Here is a 15,945-nt window from a genome sequence, read left to right on the forward strand (position 1 = left end):
GAGCCCCTCTCCTTCACCCCCACCCCACCCCCACCAAGAGATGTGTTTTCCCCTTCTGCCAGGGAAAATGTGCTAGGAGAGCCAGACGGGGGAGGAATAGAACATGTGGATGCCTGGGAACTTTCTTTCTTGCTTAGGGATGTGTGAAGTGCGACCAGCTCTGGCATCTGTTCTCAGTGGTTCCAGTAGTCCCACAATAGCACTTCGTGGTTGGTTAAGCCTCATTTCAGCTCGTTTTCTGTTCCTTATTATGTCCGTCTTAAACTGTTTTATAGTCTGTGGTGGTCAGTGATTCATTGAGAGGCCTGCCTGTGGGTAATAGGGTATCTGTCCATTAAAACCACATCTCTGCGCCAGATTAAAGCTTCACTTAACCAAGGTTCACTCTCCCCAGAGCATCTACAGAGCAGGGAGCCAGTCGATAAATATATTGGAGCAGTCGCACCCTGTTCCCAAGGGAGCCTCACTTGGGGTCTGGCAGGTCTGAAGCAGGTTGGGGGCAAGCCAAGGTGGCAAGGGCATCCAAGGAAAATGGAGAGAATATACTAAAGGGCTGCCCCGAAGGTGGCGAAGCTGAGAGTCTCTCTGTATTTTCCACATTAAACCTCCTCCCCCAGGCAGATGAAAGTGTTTTTTATCACTCAGCTATAAAGATTCACTAAGAAATGCAACTCCTACAAGACCTCAGGCTCTGAGAAAGAGCTCTGTGAATGAATTAAGATTTGTTTTTCTTTCCAAACAAAAAAAAAATAATGTCTAATTTTTCATCAAAGTGTAAGGTCAGTTCTTCCAGTGACGGTGCTCAGCTAATTTTAAAAATGAAGCTTTTATCTGTTTCTTAACCCAATGGGGCTTCTGCACTCTAAGATGGTCAAGGGAGACCTTGAATTCTGACAAAAGCAATTATTTCTTTTCAGAGCTTCTTCATGCTACCAGAGGGGCTTCTGACCATTGTTAGATGAGATCTAAATTGTAGATTAGTATTAGGCTCTGTGTGTGTGTGTGTGTGTGTGTGTGTGTGTGTGTGTGTGTGTGTGTGTGTGATGGGAAATGGTGGTAGATAGCTGAATTTCTGAGACTAGCCACTCAGTCTAGCTCAAGGGAGGGAGAAAATGTGCTGAGTTATAATAAATAGCTCATAGTTTTGTTTTGGTAAAAATATTCTGACAGAGAGAAGAGATGGCACATGAGTACATTGAGTGGGGAATTACCTACTGACTGTGGATGGTCCACCCTCTCTCTAGATAACTGAGAGTTCACAGCAATGCTAAGAGCTACAGCTCACCTGAGGCAAGAGTGTGTGTCTTGTATGAAGAGAGTAATGGCGGAAGGAATGAAATGCCTAGCAGGCTAAAAGCGAATCTGGTAACCAGCTTCATGAGACCTAGTTTACTATTGTTGTTCGATATGAAAGAACCATTATTTCTCTGATTCTCTTCTTTCTCCTCTTATATCTCGTCTCATAGCCTTTTCTTCATTTCCTCCCTCTCTTCCTTTTTCCTTTGTATCTTTCTCGAGCTTATGGCCCTACAGTGCTGATATAGAAAAATGTTTTAAAAATAAGTTTCTAACAATAACTAATTTTTATATCACCTACTTTTCCCTCCCACTTCCAGAGATTCATCCTTTATAACAAAGACCAGGGGTGAGGGCAGAGGAAAAAAAAGTTCAGCAAAATTAACCTCAAAAATGTTATATTTAGTGGTCCAAATCCATGGTCTCCTGCCTCTTCAAAAAAGTAGAGATGGGAGTGTTATTCTTGTATCTCTTCTTTGGGACCAAGTCTGGTAACTATAAATTTGTATCTATAATTAATATTTCATTTCAAATAGTTTTCTTCTATTTGTTTTTTTTCTACTTAATGGTAAGTATAAGTGCTTATACGTTATAGTACTTAAGTATATTCTTTTTCAGGTTCTATTTGTTTTGCATCTGTTCATATAAACCTTCCCATGACTCTTTTTACTCATCACACTCATCATTTCTTATAGCATAATAATATTCCATTTTATTTATAAACCACAATTTATTTATCATCCTTTTTGACCATGTTAGTCAGTCATTTGAATTTGCATTTCTCTCATCAATAGTGATATGATGCATTTTTTTCATATGTGTATGGATAGTTTTAATTTCTTCCTCTGAGAACTGCCTGTTCATATCTCTTGACCATTTTTTGATTGAGGTATTCTGCTACCCTATTGACTTCTACATCACTGGGTATGGTGGGCCACAGGCTACCATCTAGATTAAATGAGCCATGAATCTCCATTCTGAAGAGAGGGCTCCTAGCTACTACCTCACAGTCTATTGCAGCAGAGAAGCTAACCTCATAGAAACTAGAGGAAGCCCAGCAGATTACTCAATAATTCAGTCACCAGAAGACAATGGAAATACAGCATCCATTAAAGTTGATGTGGCAAGCAGAAACAACATGCCCAGTAGAGGGCAGAGACACAATACCCAATAGACAAGAGCAAAAAGCAATGAAATGGCAGCAGAGTCATTGGCAAGCCTGCAGAATCAAAAGTTTAAATAGCCCTAGAGTTGAATATTTTTTGAGTGTGTGTGTGCCCTGGACACACTTCCCACATGTTCCCCAATCATGAGTATTCTCTGACAATATGGCCTTTCTCCATTAGTGACATAATAGGCTGTGGGAGGGGATGCCCCAGCTGTGCTTGGAAAAATATTCACTTGTTACTTTATTTGCTATGGTATTTGAATAAGTGTTCTATTGTTTTTAATTGTGCCTTTGGCTGATTGGTAAAAGTAAACACATCAGTAGGGGTCCTTAAGCTATGGCTCTGAATGTGTGCTGGCCCACAGAATGCACATACATGAACTTACTTTCCAGGAGGACCTAGTTACATTAGAGAAAATTTATCAGTCTATCTTGTCAAACTATCTTTTCTAGCTTCTGGTCATCTACAAATTTGAAAAATGCATCATCCTAGTAAATGAGAAAAATATTCACTAGATAGAGACTTTCCCTTAGGGTTTATTAACCACTACTCCTTGAATCCTGTCCTTGAATTAGTTCCAAAGCCCCCTGGACTTTTTTGGACATCATCTGGTCTACATGCATTCGAACCCTGAGAAACAGTTATTCAGCATTAGATCAGTGTCCAGCCAGTCTCCCTCAGAGTTTACGTGAAGCCTGAAAAGTTAATTACTGAATTCATTGTTAATAATAGTGTGTGTAATCTCTCCAAAAAGACCATAAACTCTTCTAAAGCAGAGACTGATACCTTTGTTTCTTTTGCTATTCCACTGCTCTATAGCTAGCACCTAGAACAGAACCCACATACAGTAATACTGGATGAATGTTCTCTATGGTTGCCATCTTTACCTTTGTCCTACAAAAGCATTTCAATTTGATTTTTAATTCTTCTTGGTTCTAAAGGATCAGCATCTCACTCCTGGCAGAAACTAGACTCGGCTGAATTACGAGCATCTTACAGGAACACCATGCCTATATTGACCTGTGACATCTTTTTTCCTGCCCATTCAGCAAAATTGCTGTGACTTCTTAGTGAAGTGGGGAGCCCTGGAAAAAAGGAAAAAGGACAAGTGAAGGAAGTATGGAAGAAGGCATTGAACACTACCATTTTAGTGTCACCCTCTTGGGCTCTTTCCGACCTGACCTCTTTTTATGTCTCTCACTGTCTCTCACTTGCCCTTCACACGATCTAAAAAATTGGCATCAAATGGATGTGGCTGTTGTTCTCAGCTCTGAATTCCTCTGGGTTCATTTCCAGAAGAGAAATTCTGATTCACCAAGTTTACAAATCCAATCATTCCGCTGCAGCACCAAGCAATATTGCACTAAGTCAACATCCCTGATTACATTTTCATCTATTTATTTACTTTTGAGCAATGCACAAAGCACGTTTATTAATTCTTCCCTCTATCCCCTCAGGTCACTTTTAATATTGTAGCCACAGATGAGTGCATGAAGGCAACGTTAGCCATCAGCATAGTTTTCTGATCTGCTTTGGCACTCACACTGGTGGGGCACTGATTGGATCCGGGGCAGCTGGAGGAATTCCAGGATTTGACTGCCAAGACCTAGCAGGAGGCCAGGGGCCCCCAGAAAAGAGGAAGCAGTCATGAAAAGAGTCCCCTTGGGAATGTCCAACTGTGAAATGGGGGTCTTGATTCCCTCTCAAAATTGCTACCGGAGTCTAATTTCCATTAATTGGAATGTAATTGCATAATCACTTCAATAAATGCCTCCTGGACATGTTCAACCCAGAGATATTCAGATGGAGCTATGTCTGCTACCAAAGTTAATTTGGGTAGTGGTGGGGGCTGATGCTGAAAGTGATGTTTTTTCCATGATGATAGACAGACTCCAGACAGGGCCACTGGCTCCCCTCGGAAAGCTCATCCTCCAAGAAGACCTTGGAGCTAGACTCTCATGTTGGCTATAAGTCAGCCTCAGAAATAGAATGCTTAGACCCACTGATAGGTTTCCCCACTCTGCCTCTTGTGAGTGGCAAAAGAAAGAAAAGGTGTTTTATTTGCCATCACCCTTGCATACCCCTCTCCTGGATAAGTGGATAAGCTACTATTTACAGGCTCTGAATAAGCATAGAATCCCCAGTTGGAAGGAACCTCATAGGCCATCACATCTACCCATTCCTGAATAAGAGTGGCCTCTACAAGGTCCATAACAAGTAGGGATAAAGCCTTTGTTGGGGAGTAATGGAGAACCCACTACTGTCTAAAGCAAATCAGTCCATTTCTTTTTCTTAGGTTCAGAGAGAGTTAAAAATCAGACCCTTCAGGAATTTCCACCCAGTTTTCCAATTTTGTTCTCAGGGGGCCAGGCAGGAGCATTGCTCATCCTCAACATGCATTGTCCATTTAAGGAACCAGCATGAGGGCACTAGAGTTCCTTAAAAATAACAACAAACCCTGCACTTTCTATCAGAGCTAGGCAAGTGAGGTTAAATGACTTGCCCAGGATCATACAACTAGGGAATGTCTGAAGCCAGATTTGAATCCTGTCCTCCCTACTCTAGGCTGGCACTCCATACACTGTACTACCTAGATACTCCAGGAGAGTTCTCTAGAAGGCAGCACTTATGTGTAAGGTGGACAAAGCAATATGGTGCAATAGCAAGAGAACTGGCTCTGGAGTCAGAGAGCCTTGGGTTCAAATCATGCCTCCAGGGAGGGGTTAGGTCACTCAGTGGATTAGGAGCCAGGCCTAGATTCAGGAAGTTGTGAGTTCATATCTGACCTGAGGTACTTCCTAGCTGTGTGCCCTGGCCAAGTCACTTAACCCCCATTGCTTAGTCCTTACAACCACTTTTTTAGCTTAAAATATTCTAAAATGGAAGGTAAGGGGTTAAAAAAAAATCCTGCCTCCAATGCTTACCACCTGTGTGATGTCGGCCAATCAATCAGTTATGGGACATTAAGCTCTAGAAATATAAATGCAAGCATAAAGAAAGATCCTCTTTGCCCTCAAGGAGCTTACATTCTAATGGGGGAAGACAATACCTAAAAAGGGGAAGAGGGAAAATACCTAGTTCCATCATGGTAGAAAAAGTCCTGTAGAAAGGAATCAGCAGTGCAGCCTGGAGAAGGATGCAGATTTCTTTGACCAGAGGTTCTAGGAGGAACTAGCCAGTCAGAAGGTGAGGCCTCAGGGAACAATCATTTAACTTCTCTATCTGCATCACGAAGATAGACTTCCAGTTCTAGCTCTATAATGCTCTAACCTTGGCAGAGATGCCACATTAGAATTAAGAACAATAAAAAAAAAAGAGTAGCTATTCTAAGGTAGAGGTTGAAGGCATTATTCTCTTTACCATAGATTGTAATAATAATAATCTAATTTGAAGCTTATGAAAATGCTGAATGTATGAATTGAGAATCATTGTCAGCTGGTAATGGTTGATTATAATAATAATAGCTGATATTTATATAGTACTTTAAGGCTTTCAAATCCCTTTATATGCAGAATCTATTTGATCCACACAACAGCATTGCACATAGTATGAAAGGTATTATCAACTTTTACAGATTATTATTCCATTTTATAGATAGAGAAACCAAGATTTAGAAAGTTTCAGTGACTTGCCCATGGCCCCACAGGTAGTAATTGTTGTAAATGGGAACTGAACCATCTTTCTGAGTCGAAGTCTTTTACTCTATTTACATCAGGGAGCATTTATATTTTACATGCTATATTAATTTTAATGTAAGGGTCAGTGAGAATTTCTGAGTATTCCTGAGTCTGGTTTCTGGGTCAGAGATTCTGTCCATTCCATTAGTTTTTGCATTTTCTTTGTACTTAGGAATACCAAGGAATGCCTTCCCTTTTAACGGAATTTGGTTAATAAATGAAAGGGACAAGGGTTCTTTTCCTGTGTGTGTGAAAAACTATCTCCGGTTCCCCTGTCAGTATGGGGCAGGGCTGAGAGTTTGATGGACCACCTCCTGATTAGATATTTACCAATTACAGATATCTTGGGATGTTTAAGAGAAAAGCTGAATAATGACCTCCCAAAAGTGCATTTAGATTTAGGTGCCTGGTCCAGGTCCATCAAAGTCTCTGTTCATCAAGAGAGCCATTGACTTCTGTCCCTTTATTGGTTGTGATGCTGACCGAATCAATAAACTCATATAGTTACACAAAAATCAGTCTCTCAAGATCATTTTAAACATAAAATACCTTAGACTGCTGAGAATTTACTTTCATACTCTCCAGGAATGGATAGTCCATAATTCCCCAGTTTATCCTCTGTCCTCTGACACTGCCACCTCTCTAGTGTAGATCCCCATCATTTTATATTTGGACTATTGCAATAGCCTGTTGGTAGGTCTGCTTGCCTCAAGTCTCTCCCCAATCTAATCCACTTTTCTTTAAGCCATTAAAGTAATTTCCCTAAAATGTAGGTTCAATCATGTCACCCCATCTACTCAATAAACTCAACTGGATCCCTATTCCTTCCATGAACTAATACAAAATCCCCTATTTAGGATTCAAAGCTTTTCACAATGTAACCCCCTGCTACCTTTTCAAAGTTCTTACTGCTTACTGTCCGCCATACAGTCTTCAAACCAGAGACACTAGCTTCCCTTGCTGTCACACAAACAAACCCTCCATCATCTACAGAAAGCCTTTCCCAAGCCCTGTTAATTCTAGTGTCTCTCTCATTTACCTCCAATTTACTGAACTTGTATATATTTGTTTGTTGTCTCCTTCTTTAGATTGTAAGCTCCTTGTTAGCAAAGACAGTCTTTTCCCTCTTTTTGTAACTCTGGTGCCTAGCACAGTGCCTATCCCATAGTAGGCACTTAATACTAATAATCTTTATTGACTAACTGATTATTTCCTTCAGGAACCCAGCCCATGGGTCAGTCATTCTAGATTCACAACTGCCTTTTTTAAAAATTCTTACCTTCCATCTTAGAATATATACTATGAATTGGTTCCAAGAGCAAGGGCTAAGCAATGAGAGTTAAGTGACTTCCTCCAAGTCATACAGCCAGGAAGTCTGAGGTCATATTTGAACCCAGGATCTCCTGTGCCTAGGTCTGGTTCTCAATCTACTGATCCCCATAAATCTTTAAATCCCTCCTCCTGAGCTTCAGGCTCAACACTTCATATTCCTTCATTTGGGGCAATAAACAAAGGATTTCTATGAATCCACCTTTTGTCAAAGGTCACCCTGGAACTGTCCTGCTCTACATGATCTTTACTGACATTTTCAGCAGACTATTCCTAGACTCTATCTCATTTTCAAGTTTCAGCTGCAAGCTTCCCTCACCTCTGAGACTTCTTTCTGCCTTCTTAAGACAACTGTTATAGTTTCATAAATATATCAGTGCTGGCAAAGGGTGGTCAGGAGGCAGCAGGAATGAAAGATGTTGCACTGTAGATTGGTGGTGCTTTGGGTGATTGCTGGCTCTCCCACAGGGAGGCAGAAAGAGATTTATTTCTCTGGGAAAGGTGACAGAGGAAAAAAATGGGGAATGCCTAGAGCTAGGTAGATGCTTGACCTGGTTTGGGCAAGTGAAATCATCTCTCATTTTTCAGTACGCACCTACGATTTTGAGATGGTTCCATTCCGATTCATGTATACCACTGAGGTGCCCAGTTAGCAGAGACCCTGTGTCCCTTTCCCCTTGGGTACCCATTTTTTCCCTTCAAGGACCTTGGAGACTTTTTAGAATAGAGGGTATAACACCTACTCTCACAGCATCATGGAGATCATGGGCACTTTGCCAGGCATCTTACCCAAGTCTGTTAATATACTTGCTCCACCTCATTCTTAGTGAGTTTGTTAATCATGGTCCTGGCAGTGTTATAGCACCACCAGGATGGGCACAAATGCATTCATCCTCAGCTCTCTACACTCCACTCCTGGAATGATAATCCTGGGCAGCAGACAGAGAAGTGAGGGAGAAGAGACACCATTCCCAAACTGTTGATTTCCACATGACTCTTTTCTGAGCCAAAGTGCGGGAGCTCAATTGAAATTTACTGGGAATCTTCATATGTTAATCTGGAGTGCTTCCACCCTTCTCTCAACCTAATGGCACTGATTCCTCTCAAGCAAGGAAATGGAAATAACAGTGTATAATGGAAAGAGAAATAAATTCTGAGTTGTGGGACCTATATTTTAATCCTGGATCTCTTTGCTGCTTAATAATTGCATAATATAGACAAGATTCCCAGTTTCCCCATTCTTCTCCTTGACACTCAGTTCCACCATCTTTAAAATGAGCAGGCAGAGCTTGATTTCTTCCCTATGATCTCTAAGCTTCTAGCTTTAAATACCATGATAGGATAGAGGGAAACAAGACAGACCGAGGGAACGGTTCTTAAAAGCATCAAATTATCCCCAGAACAGGGACCAAAGCTAATGAATATTGAACACACTGGTCACTGCTCTATATACTCATTGCTAAAGGATTATCAGTTTATAACTGAGGTTTGCATAGGACCCAAAGTGGGAGATAAAAGTGAATTCCTATTAGCTTCTAGTATTTTAATCATTTAAGATGCCCTTTCCTAGCTGCAAAGAAAGAATATGTTCTAAGGGAAGGGAAGGCTATATTTGGTTAGAATCAAATAAATTTTTATTTCATTCAGTTATGAAACCAGTGGAAGTGAGTGGTGTCCTAACTAGGTGGCCCTGGGTCTGGAAAGTATCTTCATCTATAAAATGGGATTAATAACAGCACCTACCTCCCAGGGTTGTTGTAAGGATGTTGTTGTAAAGATGACATATTAATTGTAAAGTGCTTGTCACAACGCCTGGCACAGAGTAAGAGGTATGTATACAAATGTTGAGTATCGTTATTATTATCATAATCATCATCATCATCATCACCATTATTGTTAGAGGACAGGGCTTAGCATCTTGCCAGACCAAATGAACTGAATTCAAATCCTACCTTAATACTGGCCAAGAGTGAGGGAGGGGGTAGGAAGGAAAATAGAAAAGGCATCCTTGGGAACAACAAAAATAATGTCAGATATTATTTTGAGACAATGTAATACAATGAAAATATCAAAGGACTTGGGAGACACAGGATATGAATGTGACTTCTTGATCTTCCAGATACTACCTGTTGGACTATGAGCAAGTCATTTGTCCACTCCAGATCTAATTTCCTCCTCTGTAAAGTCATATAATTGGGCTAGAGAACCTCAAGGTCTCTTCCAGCTCTAGACCTAGGATCATGAACTATTATTGGTTTGGCTTTAATTTCTCCCATGAAGAAATGGGGAAAGCACTATGCTAGGAGTCAAAAGACCTAGCCTCAAGTTCCAGGTCCATTTTTCACTAGCTGTAAAACACTAGTCAAGCTTAAGTTTTCCTCTCTGTAATCTAGAAACAATTTTTGTACTACCTATCAAAAATGTTGTTGTGTCTATCACATCATATCATAGATATATATATAATGTCCCTTCTAATTGTAAAGCACCATATGAACACAAGCTATTAGAATTATCATTATTATTTGATTCCCACTCTCAGGGAACCAATAATCCTACAGTTCTGCAGAACTAAGAAATGAAGGTGATAGTGGCTCCCTCCCCACACACTTTGAAGTCAGTCTATACAACAGCAAACAATCTGCTTGACCCCCTTCTCCAATATGTTCCTCCCTCATTGAGCTTCAACATCAAATTTGCTCAACCCAAATTTGTGTTTCCTATTTTTCTCCTGTTTCTCATTCTAAAAATTAATAGCATAGTTTCCTATGCTTCCTAGCTTGCGGTAAACATTCCTACCAATACGTTATCCCCTTGATAGTGAATAAGAACTCTGCTTAAGAAAAGTAAATTATACTGCATACATAGTAGGAATGCAACCAATGGGTATTTGAATGACTGACTGCATCCATGGAGGCTTTCTAGTTAATTTCAGGTTTCTAATCTTAATATGCCTGTTGACTCCCAATCACCTGTCATGTTCTGGGAGATGCATCATCAACTGTACAAATAATGTGAGTCTGCCCTCTAAGTACTTAAGTAGCATCGTATCCTAGAAGTGAAGATTTATTCTGAAGTAAGAGAAACTGAAAGGGACCAAAAGGCCATGGAATCACTTCCCTTACTAAGCTGTTCCAGTATCTTACAATTTAGAAATGTTTCCTTATCTTTAACTTCAATTCTGGTACAATTCAAGGCAATTTCCTTGGTTCAGTCCTCAATGGAGATGAAAAACAACTTGTGGCCCCTATGCTGAAACGATATTGGCTCTGTGAATCACACAAATGCAAATTTTAATACTATAAATTCAGATGTTTCAAGATAATTATTATTAGCTCATTCTTCTCATCTTTTTTCAAAAGGGCTAAAATATAAGCAGTCCTGAGACAAGTTGACATTCCACTTTTATGCTTTTATATTTAACATTCAATTGATTATTTGACAGAAGGATGAAATGATTACTTTCTATAGCTGAATAAAAAGTTTCAGGTTGTAAATCTTTTGTAGGCTCACTGAAAACATATTCCATACAATACCAGATGCAGACAGGATAAGAAGGAAGAAATCTGTATTTCATTCTGTTCCCACATGATTTTATATGCTTTGGCTAGGCCTCTACATTTGGAAAACTTTTCATTACATGCAACTTGGAAATTATGAGCCTTGGCTTACAAACATCTTTTTAAAACATTGTTTTCAAATTTTTATGGATAATAATTCTATATAAGTCATTGAAGACAATTACTTGGTCGGTGATAATAGTATAGTTTTGGCACAGTTTATTAGTTGATTTCTCCAAGATATTTTGAGGTCTGTATTTAAAGACTGACAATCTGTATATCCACAAAAGATAGTAAGCTTCTTATGTATAATTCTAGCTATAAAGTATTTGGTACATGCTAGCTTTTTGCAACCTGCAGAGATGTGTTGGAATTTGAACAGTATCTGTGTATAATCTATGTTAATCAATAAGTCCAAGACCAATAGGGATAACCGATCTGTAGTTTCAAATGGCAATGACATAGTCCTGAATTGTCATCATAAACTCCTATACTTCCACAAATAAATGCAGATAAAGTCATCATTTGATTTTGGTTATATTTGATAAGTCTGATGACATGTATTGGTTTTCAGCTTTGACTATCACTCAAAGTGATGAATGCTTGTTCCAAAAGTATTTCTGTAGACATTTGAGCTATTAATCATACGATCTGCAAATATCTAGCAATCCACTTGCCCTTTTTGGCAAGGAAGTATTCATTTTCCATAACTGACTTAGGATGCCAATAAGTCTCTTAATCCATCTGGTCACAGCCTTCTCTTTGGTATCTTTCTGTTAAATATATCTTGTTGAGAGAAGATCAAGGTATTTGTAGGTATGGCTTTCATTCATTGGTTCGATGTGAATTCCAGATTCAAGCTCAAAGCCTCTAGTCTCAATTTTTTATTGGTTATTAGGAATTTTAAGTTTTATGAGTCAAAATGACATTTTGTTATAATTGGAAAAAATGACTCATGGGATAAAAGTTGTTTAATTTGGGGGAGCCATAGGGATTGCCATCATTAATGTAATTAATTGCATATTAATTAAAAATAATTAATAAGTAATTATTAAAATATTTTGGGTTGACTAAAGGTGGGCACAACCATAATAGGCTTGAACTTTCTCCCTGAAAAAAATGCAATACTTTATATGAATCAATCTGGACATTATTCTGTTTGTGACATATGTTAAAATATGAAACACTTTTTCTATGTGGACATCAAAATCTGTAACAGTCTCATAGGTGAATTTTATATGCACATGAATAAGCCATGAGCATAGAACTGAGTCAAAGACTTCATGATTATCAACAAATGCAGTGTAAATATTGTGACACTTTGGGGCAGCTTGTTCAATCATTACTAAGTTGCTCTTATACCTTTGGGACTTTTTTTTTCCTTCTCAGCTGATCTATGGTTTTCTTTTAAGTGTTTACAGCATTCTTTTAGTGATGAATGCTTTATATAAAATGTGTAACATAATTAACCAATATTTGGAGGCATAATAGGTATTCTCATCTTTGTATATTAGAGTATGATGCCTCCAAAAGGGAGAATCAAGGTCACATCTGAGAAACTGGTAAAATGATTTGCTAGCAACTTGTATGTTACTGTAAAGTATTTGAGCTACTAATTATGACCATTATACAGGACCTCTGCTTTCTAATTTTACAAAGAAGATGGAGTTTTACTCTGACAAAGGTTTAATTTCCCAAATATATAAGAGGAACTAAGTCAAATTTACAAAAAAAATCAAGTCATTGGTTAAGGGACAGGAATAGATTTTTCACGTGAAGAAATCAAAATTATCAATAGTTACATGAAAAAGTGTTCTAAATCCCTCCTGATTAGAGAAATGTAAATCAAAACAATGCTGAGGTACCACCTCACACCTAGCAAATCAGCCAATATGGCTGCAAAGAAAAGTGATAAATGTTGGAGGGGATGTGGAAAAACTGGGACACTAAACACTGCTGGTGGAGTTGTGAATTGAACCAAACATTCTGGAAGGCAATTTGTAATTATGCACAAAGGACTCCAAAAGAATGACTGACTTTTGATCTAGCCATACCACTTCTGGGTTTCTACCCTAAAGAGATAATAAGGAAAAATACTTGTACAAAAATATTTACAGCCACACTCATTGTGGTGGCAAAAAATTGGAAAATGTGGGGGTGTCCCTTGATTGGAGAATGGCTGGACAAATTGTGGTATCTGATGGTGATGGGATATTATTGTGCTGAAAGAAATAATGAACTAGAGGATTTCTATGTGAACTGGAAAGACCTCCAAGAACTGATGCAAAGTGAAATGAGCAAAACTAGGAAAACATTGTACACAGAAGCTGAAACACTGTGATACAATCAAATGTAACAGACTTTTCTACTAGTAACAGTGCAATGATCCAGGACAATCCAGAGGAATGTATGAGAAAGAACACTATCCACATCCAGAGAAAGAAATGTGGAAGTATAAACACGGAAGAAAAACATATGATCGATCACATGGTTCAATGGGAATATGATTGGAGTTTTGGCATTAAATGATCACTCTACTGCAAATATGAATAATATGGAAATCGTTTTTGAACAATGATACATGTATATCCCAGTGGAATTGCTTGTCAGCTCAGGGAGGGAAGAGGGGTAGGAAAAGTCATGAATCATGCAACCATGGAAAAATATTCTAAATTTTTTAAAAAAGATGGAGTTTGAGACCCCTCTTTTGGCTTAGCTGTACCATTGCTAATTACATTAAGGGAGCACGAGCTTTTGGTTTCTCATTTAATCAGACTTGCATGGTTATTGTGCCATATCTTAGAACCATGTAGAGGGCCAGAAAATGTCCATATCCTTCTTCTTTAAGAATCTTTTCTCAACTCTTGACTTCTTTGCTTCTCAAGCTTCCGTAGAACAATTGTTGTTGTTATTATTGTTATTTAATAGATATTAAATTATTTGTTTTGTCCTTTTTGCTGCTCTGACTCCTTGTTTTACCTTTGCCTTCTGACTCATTTAAATTATTGATTAATGGAATCTAGAATTTCTAATGTGCTATCATCTTCCAGATTCTCTGTTACATGTTTCTATTTCTGAAGCTTTTAAGTAGACAATAAGACATTCAAGTTTTCTATTATGTGAAGCACTGAAATATTGACGGAATCTCCTTTAGAGATCTTTAAGAAAACTTAGAAGACACTCCTGCCAAGGTGGTGTTTGATATCTCTCCTCCAGAATATGCCTTGATAGTATTACCCTTCTCCAGGTGTTTTTTGTTAAATAATTATACCAAATACTTCTGAGTACAAGTTCTGAAAGGTTATCACAACTTTTGATAACTACTATAACCTTGCCCATGGTAATTATAGAAGATGCCAGTTATTCTAATCACTATCTTTTGATATAATTGGTCTACAGATTGAGTTTATCCCATCAAACTAAAAAGAAAAAAAGACTTTTCCAGAATTCTATTCTAACTACACTCATCTCCTTTCCAAATTCATTTGAAATATCAGTGCTGGTTTTTGTTATCCACTTAGTTATTATATATTGTTTCTGGAGTTTGTATAAGTGAAGATCATTAATGACTTCAACTTTTTTTTCTTTGGATTTTACTGTCTCCTCAAATTCATTTATTATTTTACCTAATTTAGTCTTAGGGATATAATTTTTAAGCCCTTACCTTCTGTTTTACTATGAATTCTAAGACAGAAGAGCAACAAGAGCTCCAAATTGGAGTTAAGTGATTTGTCCATAGTTACACAGCTAGGATGTATCTAAGTCCAGATTTGACCTGGGTCCTCCCAACTCTAGGCTTGGTACTCTGTCCAGGGTGCCACCTAGTAATTCCAAATGTAGTTATTTTTTAATTGCCCTGCACTGATTGGCAATATTTTTCTGAGAATACTACTGACACAAAGCAATATTAAGCCCGTGCTTAGATTTGGAGAAATCTGTTTCCAATTCTGTTATAACACAGTAATGTCATAGAATCAAAATATCCTCATTTGATTCCATCTATGTCCTGTAGACTTGTGGTTTATCTACTTTATGGTCATCATCAGCCACACCAAAGCATGGTGGGTATTGGTATAACTGATTTGTTCCATTGTATCTTGCTCTCCTGATACCAGAACATGCAGTGGCATCATCCACTTAATTTTTCTCTATGCCAAACTTATTATCACAACAGTTTTGAGTAAGGGGAGCCTACAATGCCCCTTAGGGCAACTAGGTTATACAGTGGGTAGACTGCCAACCCTCAGGTTAGAAAGGCTCATCTTCATGATTTTAAATCTGGCCTCAGACTTTTACTAGGTTTATGACCCTGGGGAAGTCACTTAATCCTGTTTCCCTCAGTTTCCTCATCTATAAAATGAACTGAAAAGGGAAGCCACTCCAATATCTTTGCCAAGAAAACCCCAAATGGGGTCACAAAGAGTTGGATATAACTGAAAACAGCGACATGAACAATTCCTCTCAATCTATTGCTTAGATTCATAGGAATAATTTCATCCGAATGGTGAAGCTGCCAAATCAGAAGTGATATGGCAAGAGCCCAATTGGACAGCATTTAGAGGTTGCTATTGTTGCTGCTATTATTTGAAGAGGAAAGTCACATGACTTCTAGTCCTGGCCCTGCCCCTTACAAGGTTGGGCACTTCAGGCAAATCACTTGACCTTTCTAACCCCATTTCCTCATTTGCAAAATGAAAAAGTTGAGAGCAGGGGATATCTGAGTATGTGTACATTCCATTATGTTCATACAGGTCTAGCTTCTGTTCATACTTAAACTCAGAAGTGCTTCAAACACAAAGGAAGTCCTGAAATGGTTCTACAAAAATGAAATGAGCCATCCACTCCATTTTAGTTATTACTTTATTGGATTTTCCTAGTAAACAGCTGGGGTGTGAACTTTTGTTGAGCTCCCCTGTG

The 15,945-nt window shown here is 38.5% G+C and overlaps 1 long non-coding RNA gene across 1 annotated transcript; it reads right to left on the bottom strand.

Moving 5' to 3' along the window:
• Positions 1-1,995: 1,995 nt before the first annotated feature.
• Positions 1,996-7,371, bottom strand: LOC103093826 (uncharacterized). Its single transcript, XR_468084.3, has 3 exons — positions 7,182-7,371; positions 5,540-5,636; positions 1,996-3,550 (listed from the first exon to the last, which is right to left on the bottom strand). It is a non-coding gene; the product is annotated as an uncharacterized LOC103093826 (long non-coding RNA).
• Between the last annotated feature and the right edge of the window lie 8,574 nt (positions 7,372-15,945).

Source organism: Monodelphis domestica, chromosome 4 (assembly GCF_027887165.1).
Source record: "Monodelphis domestica isolate mMonDom1 chromosome 4, mMonDom1.pri, whole genome shotgun sequence".
Lineage (NCBI taxonomy): Eukaryota > Metazoa > Chordata > Mammalia > Didelphimorphia > Didelphidae > Monodelphis > Monodelphis domestica.